This window comes from Corythoichthys intestinalis, chromosome 4 (genome assembly GCF_030265065.1).
Source record: "Corythoichthys intestinalis isolate RoL2023-P3 chromosome 4, ASM3026506v1, whole genome shotgun sequence".
Taxonomy (NCBI): Eukaryota; Metazoa; Chordata; class Actinopteri; order Syngnathiformes; family Syngnathidae; genus Corythoichthys; species Corythoichthys intestinalis.
The window spans coordinates 23,605,119-23,620,795 of NC_080398.1; positions in this window are offsets into that span (position 1 = coordinate 23,605,119).

Here is a 15,677-nt window from a genome sequence, read left to right on the forward strand (position 1 = left end):
TTTTTTTTTTTGCTCCCGATTCAATTCCAATCATTCCCGATAATTTTTCCCGATCATATACATTTTGGCAATGCATAAAGAAAAAAATGAATAAAACTCGGACAAATATATACATTCAACATACAGTACATAAGTACCGTGTTTGTTTATTATGACAATAAATCCTTAAGATGTCATTTACATTATTAACATTCTTTCTGTGAGAGGGATCCACGGATAGAAAGACTTCTTTAATTTTTAAAGGATTTAATTCTTTAATTCTTAAAGGATAAATGCGACTTTGTATATTGTGACTAAATATTGCCATCAAGTGTATTTGTTGAGCTTTCAGTAAATGATACTGTAGCCATTTAACTGCTCTGCCCAAATGCATGATGGGAAGTGCACCCATGACTGTGTGTAGTGCTACCAACTGATATATCTTCTCTGCGTTGGGAAATAACATAGGGTGTTAAGAAAAAGATCAATTGCTACCTTTCTTCCCCACATTGCTTCCCATGATATTTCTAATCATAGGGAGAGGGTTTGTAAGGCTCTAGCCAATTAAAAAAAGGCTCCAAAGGGTGCCAAAATTGACTCTACTCATTTTACGCTGCCTTTTAGCTCTATATATAGGTAAAACAGCGCCATTACAGAGTGAACGCGACAATGCGTGAGTGGGCTGTGCAGCGCATGCATTAATTGCGTTAAATATTTTAACGTGATAAATATTTTTTAAAAATAGTTACCGCCGTTAACGGGATAAATTTGATAACCCTACCTTAAGCCTAAACTAAAGACTCTGGATGAGTGCAACATATTATGTCTGTAACGTTAAATACAATTAAAAAACGATTTATTTAAAATACATATATATATATATATTACAAAAAGGCATGTCCAATATTTTTTTGCCGATTCCGATACTTTGAAAATGACGTGACATCTCTACTAATGACCTTCATTTTATGGCTGGGTTGAAACAAAAGCGGTTGCGCAACGGGGGTTTCCAGGGTAAAACGGAGAAATTAAAAATGGTTCGGGGACTTAATGCGCCATAAATCTGATATGGCCGCATATAGACATATTGTTCTATCAAACACAACAGTTGTTTTGGCTTAAAATACAGCAGTTTCTTTTAAAGAGGGGTGCAAGAGTGCAACCATAACTGTGCAAAGTGGCACCAATTGATATATCTTCTCTGCGTTGGGAAATAACATAGGGTGTTAAGAAAAAGATCAACTACTACCTTTCTTCCCCACATTGCTTCCCACGATATTTCTAATTGTTGAGAGAGGGATTGTAAGGCTTTAGCCAATTAAAAAAAGGCTCTAAAGGCTGCCAAAATTCACTCTACTCATTTTACGCTGCCTTTTAGCTCTATATACTGGACTGTCTCAGGAAATTAGAATATTGTGTATTCTAATTTCCTGAGACAGTCCTGTATATATACACAGGACTGTCTCAAAAAATTAGAATATTGTGTATTCTAATTTCCTGAGACAGTCCAGTATAGGTAAAACGGCGCCATTATAGATTGAACGCGACATTGCGTGAGTGGGTCGTGCAGCGCATGCGTTGATTGCGTTAAATACTATAACGTGACTAATTTTTAAAAAAATAATTACCGCCATTAACGCGATAAATTTGATAACCCTACTTTAAGCCAAAACTAAAGACTGGATGAGTGTAAGACATTTTGCCTGTAACGTTAATACAATTAGAAAACAATTTAATTAAAAAATATATATATTTAAAAAAAGGCATGTCCTATATTTTTTTGCCGATTCCAATACTTTGAAAATGACGTGATCGGATCCGATCGATCGGCGTCTTTAGTTATCATTAAGTTTTTATTTTACACCCTAATCACTCTAAAGCGCTGTTTTCACAGATTAAATAAAGCCTGTATGTAAGAGTTAGCCACGCATCGATAGTGGTCATAATGAATAGAAACCTAGCCCTTCGCAGGGATAACGTTATGTGAGCGAGTCACAGTAATGTTAATCTTATTTGAGCGCTGAGAAGTGTACTGCTTTAAGATGGCGGCTGTTTTATTAACGCAGCCGAGTCGGTCATTTCGCATCTAGTTCTACGTACATGTGATATCACGCATCAGACGCTACTTGCTACCACCTTAGCAACATGCGGGTGTAGTTTTTAGCAACGTCGGCGCAGTTTGTAACGGCTGTCGGCTGCAGTAAGGTTTTTATTTTTATTTATTTTTTATTATTTCTTCCTCTACGCACGTGATGTCAGCGCGTTGTCCCGCATTAAAAGTAGTCCGGGCAAAACGTGATGCTTAGAGCTGGCAAAATGAAATGATTCCTCGAGGTGAATAAAATTACTCGGATCAGTTTTTAAACTCGAGTTGCTCGAGTATTCGTTTCAGCTCGAGAGTAATCGTACTCCAGCTCCACTGTTGTTTTGGATGGAGAAACTGTAAAACTGAAGTTGCGAGCAGAAATTCGGAAGTACCTCGGAAACATGTCTATAAAAAGAAATGTAAAAGGAATGTTAAAATTATGCCGTGAACAAATTTGTACGTTGGTCAAATAGAAAACTTGAAATCTGACTAATTTAAGCAAAATATGTTCAAATACAAAGACAAATATCAACATCACAGATGGGAGAACTACTCAAAAAATAGACATTGAAGTTAAACATCGTTGCATGATGATACGCTTCAGAATCGATGAAGATAACTTAACCTTCCCATTTGCGAATTAAAAAATGTTATCAGTTTTTTCTTCTCCTGCTATTTTTGGGAAGTCGGTCACATGAGAGGGACCATTAAATTGCTCCGGCTCCGACTTGCCGAGTGAACTGGATGACGCGCTTGGGAGGCAGATTGTATCACAAGGAGCGCCCTTGTCCCGCCTGTGTCATCCCGTCCCGCCCTTTTCATCCCCGCTCTGGCTTTATGCGAGCTGTTGTCCGTCGCTAATCGGAATGACAGGCAGACGCTGGCCGCAAAAAGACGCAAGGAATGAAAGGGAGCCTAAAAGACTTTTGTCAGTATCTATGTAAAGACTCACAGTTGAGGCGGGTGTTGTATATCTTTTCGGAAAGATCTCGGTTTTCCACATCGTTGTCGTACAAACGAGCGTTTAAAATGTTCCCTGAGGAAATGTCTCGTGTCGTCAAAGTTAAAGATGTAAAGTTCAAGCTTTAATTTTGACAGACAGAAAAATAATGTAAAGTTAAACAAGGATATGGCATTACAGTACATTGTGGTTTTGTACAGCCTAGGAAGGGCAAAGAGCATCATAAAAGACTGTACACACAAGTGTTGTTTTTGGCAGCCATTTTAATTTTCGTCATAGTCTTTTGGACGAAAATACTTAGCGTCATTTTCGGACCATAAGGCACACCTGAGTATAAGCCGCGACCGACCAAATTTGACACGAAAACGGTATTTGCTCATAGATAAGCCACACCGGACCATAAGCCGCAGCTGTCCTCACTGTATTATGGGATATTTACACTATACAGTGGGGCAAATAAGAATTTAGTCAACCACTAATTGTGCAAGTTCTCCCACTTGAAAATATTAGAGAGGCCTGGAATTATCAACATGGGTAAACCTCAACCATGAGAGACAGAATGTGAAAAAAAAAAAAAAAAACAGAAAATCACATTGTTTGATTTTTAAAGAATTTATTTGCAAATCATGGTGGAAAATAAGTATTTGGTCAATTCAAAAAGTTCATCTCAATACTTTGTTATGTACCCTTTGTTGGCACTAACGAAGGCCAAACGTTTTCTGTAAGTCTTCACAAGCTTTTCACACACTGTTGCTGGTATTTTGGCCCATTCTTCCATGCAGATCTCCTCTAGAGATGTGATTTTTTTGGGGGGGCTGTCGTTAGGCAACACAGACTTTCAACTCCCTCCACAGATTTTCTATGGTTTGAGATCTGGAGACTGGCTAGGCCACTCCAGGACCTTGAAATGCTTCTTACGAAGCCACTCTTTTGTTGCCCTGGCTGTGTGTTTGGGATCATTGTCATGCTGAAAGACCCAGCCACGTCTCATCTTCAATGCCCTTGCTGATGGAAGGAGATTTTCACTCAAAATCTCTCGATACATGGCCCCATTCATTCTTTCCTTTACACAGATCAGTCGTCCTGGTCCCTTTGCAGAAAAACAGCCCCAAAGCATGATGTTTCCACCCCCATGCTTCACAGTGGGTATGGTGTTCTTCGGATGCAATTCAGTATTCTTTCTCCTCCAAATACGAGAACCTTTGTTTCTACCTAAAAGTTCTATTTTTTTGTTTCATCTGACCATAACACATTCTCCCAGTCCTCTTTTGGATCATCCAAATGCTCTCTAGCGAACCGCAGACGGGCCTGGACGTGTACTTTCTTCAGCAGGGGGACACGTCTGGCAGTGCAGGATTTGAGTCCCTGGCGGCGCATTGTGTTACTGATAGTAGCCTTTGTTACTGTGGTCCCAGCTCTCTGTAGGTCATTCACTAGGTCCCCTCATGTGGTTCTGGGATTTTTGCTCACCGATCTTGTTATCATTTTGACGCCACGAGGTGAGAAGGGAGGGAGATTATCAGTGGTCTTGTATGTCTTCCATTTTGTAATAATTGCTCCCACAGTTGATTTCTTGACACCAAGCGTTTTACCTATTGCAGATTCAGTCTTCCCAGCCTGGTGCAGGTCTACAATTTTGTCTCTGGTGTCCTTCGACAGCTCTTTGGTCTTGGCCATAGTGGAGTTTGGAATGTGACTGACTGAGATTGTGGACAGGTGTCTTTTATACCGATAATGAGTTAAAACAGGTGCCATTAATGCAGGTAACGAGTGGAGCCTCATTAGACCTTGTAAGACCTCGTTAGAAGAAGTTACACCTCTTTGACAGCCAGAAATCTTGCTTGTTTGTAGGTGACCAAATACTTATTTTGTCACTCTAATTAGGAAATAAATTCTTTAAAAATAAAACAATGTGATTTTCTGTTTTTTTTTTCCACATTCTGTCTCTCATGGTTGAGGTTTACCCATGTTGACAATTACAGGCCTCTAATCTTTTCAAGTAGGAGAACTTGCACATTTGGTGGTTGACTAAATATTTATTTGCCCCACTGTACGTGTCACAAGTCAAGTATATGAAGAATAAAGCACAGGTTTGGTGTCAAAAGAGTTGTTTTGATGTTTAATTTTCAACAACAGACAGTTCAAACACGATACATCATCAATGATTAAGAGTGCCTCGGTGCTTTTATGATAACGATCGCATCAAGGCTTCCAACGCAGTTTGGGAAATTCCATAGATGCCAGAAATCTGCTATAGCTTCCCACTGGCTAGTTGTAGGACAAACAGACGCAGTGCTCGACGCCGGTTTGAAGCTAGCCACCACAGCTAGCTTGTTTTCACCCGAGGCTCTCTATGCGGCATCAAAAGTTGGACAAACGAAACCGTCTTCTGCGTCGCCTGTGCCTCAACATTTGTATGATCAACGTTTTATTCAATGTTAATGAGCTGAAGATCCACTTTCAAGCGTTCCATCTTGCATTGTTTATCTATTTTTACTCCGTGAAACTCGACAAGAGGAAGTCAACAAGCATGCCCCAAAACCGTACGAACATAACACCACACTCCTCTAGTGGCTCAGCAGTGAATTACAGAGCAACGTGTCACCTATCAGGAGAACCATCGAATGTCGAATGACGCCGTAGTCGCTGCGCCGTCACCGCAACGTGGGAGCATAACTCAGGCTTAACTCAGAAACGAGTATCCGCTCAAAAACGTCAAATCAACGAGGACAACGAGCGTTGGGGGGGGCGGAGAGTGCTTGAGCACCTTCCCCTTTGCCCCTACATGCCCGAAGAGCCCCTTTTGACTGGGCTTTTTTTTTTTTTGCGCATGTGTGTGCTGGCCGACTCTGCAGGAACACGACCGAGTACTTAACTTACACACCGAAAACACCTTTATTAAAAAAAAAAGCCGTCTGCGTGCTGCTAAGGCCTCGGCCCACTCCAACCACCCAACCGGTCTCCGAGCTGGGGTGGGAAGTAACAGCCCCATTGCTTCCACGTCGTGCCACTCCAGTGGGACCTCGATGTCACAACTCCGCCCTGGCGCGGAGGCCGGTGGCCGATTGCATCCCCGTTGCGGCACTCCGTTGGGACCCCAATAACCAGTCGTCAGGCTCGGTGAGCGCGCCGTCTGTGCGAGGTGGGGGGCCACCGGTAGCCGCGGGTGAGGTTTCCCGTGTTGAGTCAAATTAAGTGGCAGGCTCTCAGATGGAGGCGCGCGCCTTGCATCGAGCCCATCGTCCGCCTGAGAGGCGTGCTATTTTCGGCCGGGGTTCGAGCTGATGACTTTGGCTGGCCCGACGAGTGGTGGGCTTGATTCTAGCTTCTTCAAGCTTTTCAGAAATAAGACATTGGTGTAGCCACTTGTCACTCAAACATGTCTGACCAATAGCGAAGTGCGACATTTGTCTCGGAATGGTTCAATCCAAAAAAAGTGCCTTCAAAACTTTTTGCACTTCAATCAAAACAATAATAATTTCAAATAAAAAATTATATTTTCAAAAATAAATATGGCGTAAAACACTCAGGTGACTTGAAGTTCCGCTCTGAGACCCCCAATTTGGCCTAATTTCAAAATTGTCCGATATGCATGTGTGATTAATCATTGGAAAATCTCAATTTTCTGGGGGAAGAAAAATTTTGAACAGGAGGGCATTTAAATTAAAAAAAAAAATTAAACAGCAAAACCCTAACTGAAGGCAAGAGCTTGCGAGAGCAGAATTAAAGACACCAAGATTTTAATGAGATATTATCGCGTACTTACCTTGTTTCGATCCAAAAACTCCATGCAGCATGTATCACCAAGTGTCAAGACACAGCTGTGAATGGCCACAGCCAGATTTGGGGGGGATTTTATGGGTGAAACATGGTGATATAACAAGGGTCGCGATGCAGAAATCGCAGACAACAAGGAGTGGTTGAGATTTTCTTTTTCATATAGTTTAGCGCGCACGGTACTACTTTGGGTGTCAAATTCGACTAATGTAAGACGTTTCGCCGATGTAGCAGATTTTGGCAGAACACCAGCTGTGAACTACAAGCGCTATTAGGCTCGAGCATTTACGTCACAGAATGGCGGATCACAAGAGATTTGACTACAACGCAACCATATTGGAAGCAGGTCTGGCTCGCGGGACATTAAACTTTAACTTGCCAGTTCGATAAAGAGACAAACGCGTTATTAAGGCGCAGAACAGATATGTGATCAAACTTACGGATGTTCGTAGGGCCCTTACGAGCAAGCCGAAGACAAATCGAGTAAAGATGTCGACGGGTTTCCACAATTACGCGAAAGGGACATTCTGCTGTATTTATTTTTTGGTGTATGTTACTAAACTCATCAGCGATTCCGAAATTACAAATCGCTACAAAGCTACGAACAGTTTTGCTGCGGATGGGTGCAGGACCTGCACATTATGACCGTATCAAACGGCAACTCCATCGTTCTTGCAAAAGTAGGCTATGTGTGTTTACTATTTTCATTGCCATGAACCTGAACGCACCCCAAGACTTGGATGACAAATAAACAGAGCAGAGTAGACTCACTACGGCTGGTAGTTTCTTCAATTTATTCAAAGTAAGTAACGCACCGCTTTTGACCGTCAGTAACAGTAACGGCGTTGTAACGGTGGAAAAAATAATTCGTTATATTACCCCGTTACTGAAAAAATAACGCCATTATGTAGCGGCGTTATTTATAACGGCGTTATTCCCAACACTGTTGGTAACACAGTGGCGACATAAGACTGTCATAAGACCATCATAATTATGACATGACAATGCCATGAGCATTAATGAATGCTTATGACAGTGTGTCATCCGGCAAATTATCTCACTTTTGAATGGGATGTAAAGATCCGAGCTGGACATCAATGGATGTCATAAATGCCCATGATAGTGTCATGTCATAATTTTGACAGTCTTATAGTAGTCTTATGACGCCGCTGTCAAAGAAAGTGTTACCTATTAAACAGGGGTGAAAGTGCCTAGAATTTCTTGCAGGAACTCCTCGACATGAAGGTCGCCAAAAAGCCCGGGGGGGGGGGGGGTGTTAAAACCTCCTAAAATACTGAAATGCAAAGAAAACTGTTTTGGCACTGTTATTTCTCAAAATTGTACTTTTTCAATGATTTGCAAAATAAAAGTTAACAAAAACTGCAGTAACCCCAAGCTCCTCATCCTAATTTTTATTTTCCCTTATTTCCTCACATACTAAATGCCAAATCTCAATTTTAACTACTTAAGAACATATGATGCATATTAAAATTGAAGTTAATGTAAACACTTACATTTGATTTCTTTCTTTTTTTTTTTTTTTTTTTAAATAATAAAGATATAAGTAACATACATTCAGAAAAATACTAATGACATATTATGCAGAGTGAAATGGAATATATTTTGAAGATCGCGCAAACATTGACTTTTTTTTAAATCATAAGCAAATGAATAAGTAGCATAACATGAATGAACAAATATAAGTCCAAAGTGCACATTGACAGCTAAGATATTCTGAACCTCCCCATAGAGCAAATAAAACTAAATATGATAAATAAGCCTCCTCAACTCTTTCCTTGCTCTTAAAGATTTGATCCATTTTCTGTTGCATTGCCCTTTTTTTGTCGCATCAATTCAACCAACTTTTTTTGTTTTGTTGCTGTTCCAGAAAAAATGCACATTTGAACCAGTCAGAGCTAACGATCACTTCTGATCACATGTCAGTATGACAGCCAATTGCCGCGTGGATTCGCGCATTGACGTGACTCATCATCGTCAGACTCAGATAACTGCAGCAGCTAGGGAAACCTCCATGCCGTCAGTGAAATAAAATAAATAATAAATATCGGTGGAAACCGATTACGCTACACAAGCACTTTATAATGCTAGTTGTTAACACTTTTGTATGTAAATCTGATGTTGGTATATTGTCTTATTCTTGGATTTGAAATGCATGTGTGGCAGCTTTAGCATTTTTTTTTTTTTAACATAACGTTTTGACAGTTGCCGTCATATTTCTTGAATCAAAGCACCATGTACCGGAACTGCGTTCCTGCCCTTAATCTTATACAGGAACTGCGTTCCTGACCGTTCTGGCCCACTTTCACTCCTGCTATTAACCCAAATAAACAAACAAAAAAGCTGCACTGGACTATAAGCCGCATGATTCAAATGAGGGAGAAAAGTAGTGGCTCATAGCCCGAAAATTATCGTATTAGCCTTAGTCATTTCAAAATGTGTTCATCTCACACAAACAAAATCTCAAAGTTTTAGTCGACAATTCTCAAAAAAATTTTCGTCCATAAACTTAAAACGTTTTAGTCCACGGACAAATAAATAAATAAATAAATAATCTGCAGGAAAACAGCATAATCTTTGCAATTAATTAAACTCACATGAACGCCACAAACTGTTTGTAAAATGTTTTCCAAGAGTTTAAGAAGACACTGAGTCACCATGCTAAATGCTAATGCAAACGCTATGCTAACGCTACAAGTCGGTTTAGTGTGTGATGATCCCTCAGCACAGAACTTTAAAGACTAAAGCAACATGACATATCTAGCTAAGTTACGAAAGCAAAACTTAACAAGCAGCATCTGACAAATATGTTTCACAAAATGAGCCTGGAATGGGCACAGGCTGACTCACCCACCAGCACGTCACATAAGTGACACGACCAAACACTGCTAAATGTTTTTTTAACTGCACATACAATAAGAAAATATCACACATTGCGAATTTATGACGGAAACTATGACAAATTTTCATCTTGTCTTGTGCTGTCAGAAGATAACTGGCATCCATCTCATTATGTTTTAGTCTCCCAAGGCACGTTCGTGACGTCATCGTCATGAAAAAACAGTTCGTTGACGAAATATTTTCGTTACTGTCATCGTTGACGAAAACAACACTGGTACACACCCCAGCTTCAAACTCTTCAACCTGTTGCTGTCCGGCAGGTGCTATAAGGCCATGACAGCAAAAAACAACAAAACAAACAAACAACAAAAACAGATTGAGAGTTTCTTTCAAAGAGGCGTCACCATACTCAAGTCAAGCTTGCACTGAAATGTCACTGTCATCCAATGCTAATACCACAACATTGTCACATGCATGTCACTAAAGCCTCTGTCAGACTACCGTAATTTCCCGAATATAAGGCGCACCCGTGTATAACGCGCACCCAAAATTTACTTGTAAAATCTAGGGAAAATTATTGTACCTGTGTATAACGCGCACCCTAATTTTAGCACCAATAAATAGAAGAATACAAGAAAACAGAGCTCGTGTACAGATACAGAAATGTCATTGTACTGACTGGTGAAACACAGCACATGCATAGCACATTGGTAGTTCAAAACATTACCGTAAACTGACATGTACGGTAATAATATGATCTGATAACTTCTTGAACTTACCAGAATCCAGGAGAAAACAAAACAGATGTGATTTTTCTTTTAAAGGCTGCTGTATAAATTGCTCGTTTCATCATGATGAATAAATGTTTCCTCCATGGATTGATACAGTAAAATAAAAGTGTGAACGTAAGTCGGAAATCCGAGAGAGCTCATCGCTGTCGACACGACAGCAATAATAGGAACTGTTGTTATTTGGGTTTGAGTTTCCCGAGGGACAGATATAGTTGACGGACACATGAAGTCTGTGTTGTTACGTTTGTCATGGTCCGAGTTGCGGAGCTGCAATAAACTTTGACTTAAATGAGTTCAAGAAACTAAATTCTGTGCTTTATGAAGAGTGAAAAAAGCAGAATTTAACACAGACTAAATCATTCGGCCGATCAGAGTGAAGTATTACCGAAACAAAATGGTGACGTCACGTACCGTAATGGTCGGCAACGGATCGATGCATACGTTTCTTCAACGCAACATGGCCGTGTCAATAAAAAAAAAAAAAATCGTTTTTTTTATACATATATAATATATATATATATTTCTGTCTCCATCCATGTACCCGTTTATAATGCGCACCATGATTTTACAAATTGATTTTGGGTAAAAAAAAAAAAAATGCGCGTTATATTCGGGAAATTACGGTAATTCCTTGGTAAATTTCCATGCAAGGTGACTTATCCGTGTCATGGCTTTCAGACATGGAGAGATGTCTGGGGAAACCCAGGTTGGACACTTTCAGACTTGATGGCGACTTGACACTCTCTGTGCGAGGAAGGTGGCTGGTAGGATTTTATAACCTGGACATGACATTTTGGTTGCCATCGGCAACAAAATAAATCACAAATTTCCAAAGATTGACGATGGACTGTCTCTTCCTCGGCTGTATGATCCGGTAGCAGTTTGATTTCAGTATCTTTCCAATTTAATTTTGCTATTTCCAGTTTGCCATTTTGATAATTGCAATGTTAGTTTACCGCTTTTTGTCTTACTGCGAAGAAAGAGGAAATTACGATCGACCCACCATGTTATTTATGTCATCAGCCTTCGCGTGGTGACCTAGGAATTAAATGCCTGCTTTTACAGATGCCGCGTCCTGGGAAAGTCCCAGACATTATACTAGGATGCAACCCGGTAAGTGTCCGTGTCATCTCTATGTCAGTCGAACTGGGAAATTGCTTTTACACATAAGGGCTACGTGTTTAAATCCCGGGAATTAACCGGTGTTCAGGTAAGTGTGAAAGGAGCTTATGTAATATGCTGTCAGACATTTGTATCAATCTGGGTACTGCATTTCCAATATTTGCACAATTACATTATAGCAATTTTGCAATGTTACATCAATATCTATGCACAAACTGTCATCATATAAAGTCACTCATCTGCTTTCCAGTCTGAGTACTGTAAAGTGTCATATATGTTACATTACTACCACCTCACCACTTGCTGCCTGTCGCTTATACACTTTATACCCAATCTGTGTACCCTGTGGATAAACCGTTGTTAATTTTTTTGTTGTTGTTTTTATTTCATTAAAAAATGTTAATTTTTTTTTTTTGCACTTTTAAGAGAGGGGGAAATTGTAAATATACTCTCAGTTTGTGGTGATGAAGGAGGGATAAGGAGTGTTTATTAAAATTTTATTTTGGCGAGAAACATGAAGTCACTGCACATGATTTACTTTCAAGGGCCATACAAAATGATGATTTTGGGCAGATTCCCCTAAAGGGATCCACGATATAAAGACTTGTTGTTCTTAAGAGATGAACGTTATTATGAGTTAAAATAATTTGACATTAAAAACCCTCTTGATAATTTCGCTTTTATACAATTTGTAAAATCAGTTTAACTACTAGTTCGCTAGCGTTGTTGACGTCTCGGGGCGGTGACGTCACTGGATTATGCCGCTGGGCTTCCAGAGTATGACTGTAGCGACATAAACATGTCATCTGTTCAGCCCTGTCAATCTGAACTCGATGGGAACATTAATGAGCATGGCAGCACTGTCGGTATTTCACAAAACGAGCAGCAAAAGCAAAATGAACAGGAAAGACGGGATGGGATGAGATGAGAGTAGGACAGAACCGGTGTTTTGCCAAAATGTGCTACACTGCCGAAATGTCTACAAAAGGCAAATTTTGAGATCCAAAGTACTATCGTGCGCTTTCAGCTTGTTTTGTTTGGATGCATACAGACAGAACATACTAAAGATGCCTTGAGAAAATACTTAAATGTAGTAATATCAAATAAGGGTGGTTTAAATAGGCTGCCTGTCTAATCAGGTCAACAGATCAACAATCTGCTTTAAAGCTACCACAAGAAAACCCAATGCTTAAAAGTATGAGAGGGAAACACATGCAAGAAATATTCTGAGGCAATTAAAAGGTAATAAAAGACTCAATAAAAACACAAATAGTAAGTACTCGCTGCTTTTAACCGATGTGCGCATATGTTGCCGTGTAGAAGGAATTGCAGAAGACCGTTAGTGTTCGTCTAGTGAGTCACAAACTACGTCATCACCCCGAGCGTCCATTGCGCGCATAAAACATGGCGCCATCTGTAGGTCAAAACATGTATTAAATATCATAGCTTTTTAAATCAATGGCAATATTTTATGTGTTTCTAATGACTTACTTTAGTAAAAGAGAACAATTGTGGCTTATTAGAGCCTACAAGTCTTTAAGTCTGAAGTTCCCTTTAAGGTTGACACCTGTGAATTATGCTAATAACAATAAAATTGAGATCAACATGCTAAATGGGTGTCTGTTAATGTAAAATACAAAGAGTTATTCAGATAACTATAACCCTATCAACACAACATAAAATCACTACCAAATAGATTAGACTCTGCCAACTCTGAAACTAGGAGGCACACCTAAAGTGCCCTAATAGCATGTGTCACAATAAAAAAATAAAGTTATACATAAGTCATATCTGAATACAAGTCGCAGGCCCAGCAAAAATAATGAAAGAAAAATTTTAAATCCCCCCGCCAAAAAAGTGATAAATTGTACGAAAAATACACTACTTCTTAAAATCAGAAGACTTTCCTCCTAGAAGAGGAAACTGAAGCAAGAACAAGAGGATGTGCTTCAAAAATGAGGAGGAGGGAAGTCATATAAGAGTTCTAAGAGCGCTATTAAGTGAAGTGCGTGTGTGCGCGTGGAACTCGAGCACAGCCGATGACATTTCCAGGCAAATCTGTAGCACAGAACATTCTGGACGCTGACAAACAAGACACTTCGCTCCTTTTCCTCCCCCTACCCAGCATTATTTTTACCTACTCATGTCCTCTTTCAACTTTGTGTGCACGCATACAGCTGATGCATGATGCCCCATTAAAATGATTAGACGTGGGGTGTTGCCAGTGTGACAGCGGCAACTGCTTTCAGTACTAGAAGAGTCAACAACTATAGATTGATTGTAGTTGACACTAATGTGAGTCAGTGAGTAGATGATGTCATTTGTATTTTCCAGGAATCACAAAGGATTGTGAATGATTTTTTTTTTTTTTTTGCACCAAGCGGACTACTAAAAACATTAAACAAACAAATATCAGTGCAATACTGTTATTTTAACTTGCCCAGAATGCTAATTTTCTTCCCTTCAAAAGAGAAATTTTGGGTCGAGCACTCTGGGTGAAAACACGGCTGTGCACGTCCATGCGCAACGCCGCAACAGCGACCGCCTTGCCTCCACTTGGCAAAAACACCTTTCTAACCCACTAAACACTTGAAACTAACAGTAAACAATCACGTTTTGTCAGATTTCACAGGTAGGCTGGTGGTGCGTAGACCCAAGTGCAGGGAAAGGGATGGTGAGGCAGAAAAGGCGGTACGATAATGTCAGTTCAACTGAGTACATTTTGATTGACTTTATGTGATAATGTTTAGTTTCTCTCAATTAACATTGGGAAGAAACATCGACACGATGGCAGTATGGTCTTTTCTAAGAGGTCCTGATTCCGTGGTGGTCAGTTCAACTGAAAGAGCCATTCCTACTCAGTCTATTATAATCACATGGTCAAGAAGCTCATTAACATACAATAGAAGTTTTGTGGGTGGACAGTCTTAAACTCACATAGATCACACAGAACTCAAGATACATTGGGATGTAATGGCGTTCACGGTCCAGTTTCTTGCAATAATTCTAAACTAGTTAACCTCTTTGTACAATTTTCGTAACAGATAATATGTACACATCTAACACAATCACTCAACATTTCACCTCAGGCAATATAAATACAAAGCAATTTTGATTATTTTTTTTTTTTTTTCAGAAACATCAGGCATTTGAATGAAAACCATATCTCTAATATGACAATGTTAACCGATTTTTTTTTTCTTATCTTTTTGATCGATTGGATTGAATCATCGCTTAAAGCGACACTTGGTAACTTTTAGGTTTTGGTCGATTTTAGCAACAGCAGTGGAGAAAAGCTTTTGCCTGTTTTGCTTTAAGGAAGACTGCGTTTCCCATGAGGACAGGTGCTATGTTTCTCATGAGGACCAGTGCACACCCGCACAGTGTCATAAAATCATCAATCAATGAAAAATCAATCTCCCGGTTGCCTGTAGATGGATTAAACGACAATTCTGTTTCCAGCGACTGTGTGAAGGATGAATAGTAATAATGTAATGAATCAAGTTGTGGCTTAACATTAGCACATGATGGTTAGAAACCGTGTGGCTTATTGTGGCTGAAACCCCCTCCCACCCCAACTCGTCATCGGCAGTGTTGGGAGTAATGCAGTTATAAATAACGCCGTTACGTAACGGCGTTATTTTTTCAGTAACAGGGCAATCTAACTAATTACTTTTTCCGCCGTTACAACGCCGTTACTGACGGTCAAAAGCGGTGCGTTACTTACTCAGAATAAATTGAAGAAACTACCAGCCCGGTCCAGCCGTGTCGAGTCGACTCTCTGCTAGGTTGATTTGTCATCCAAGACTTGGAGTGCGTTCAGGTTCGAGAATGGCGCACGTACTTCTGACTTCAAGCTGTTTGTCCCTGCTCATTCAATTAGACAATGCTTTCCAAAGTTTGGTAACGTTTCTGTGTTTGCTACACCTGATGCTAGCCTCGTTCCCATCTCCCACTGTCAGCCAGCAATAATTCTGCTTCCATCTTGAGGACGGCAGACGCTTTGAAGGTGACGTGAATTGTCGAGAAACGTGCCTACCTGAATGCAGCCCCTCGAGAAATGCGATGGAAGTGATTGTGATTGGCTAAGGGTTAGAGTCAT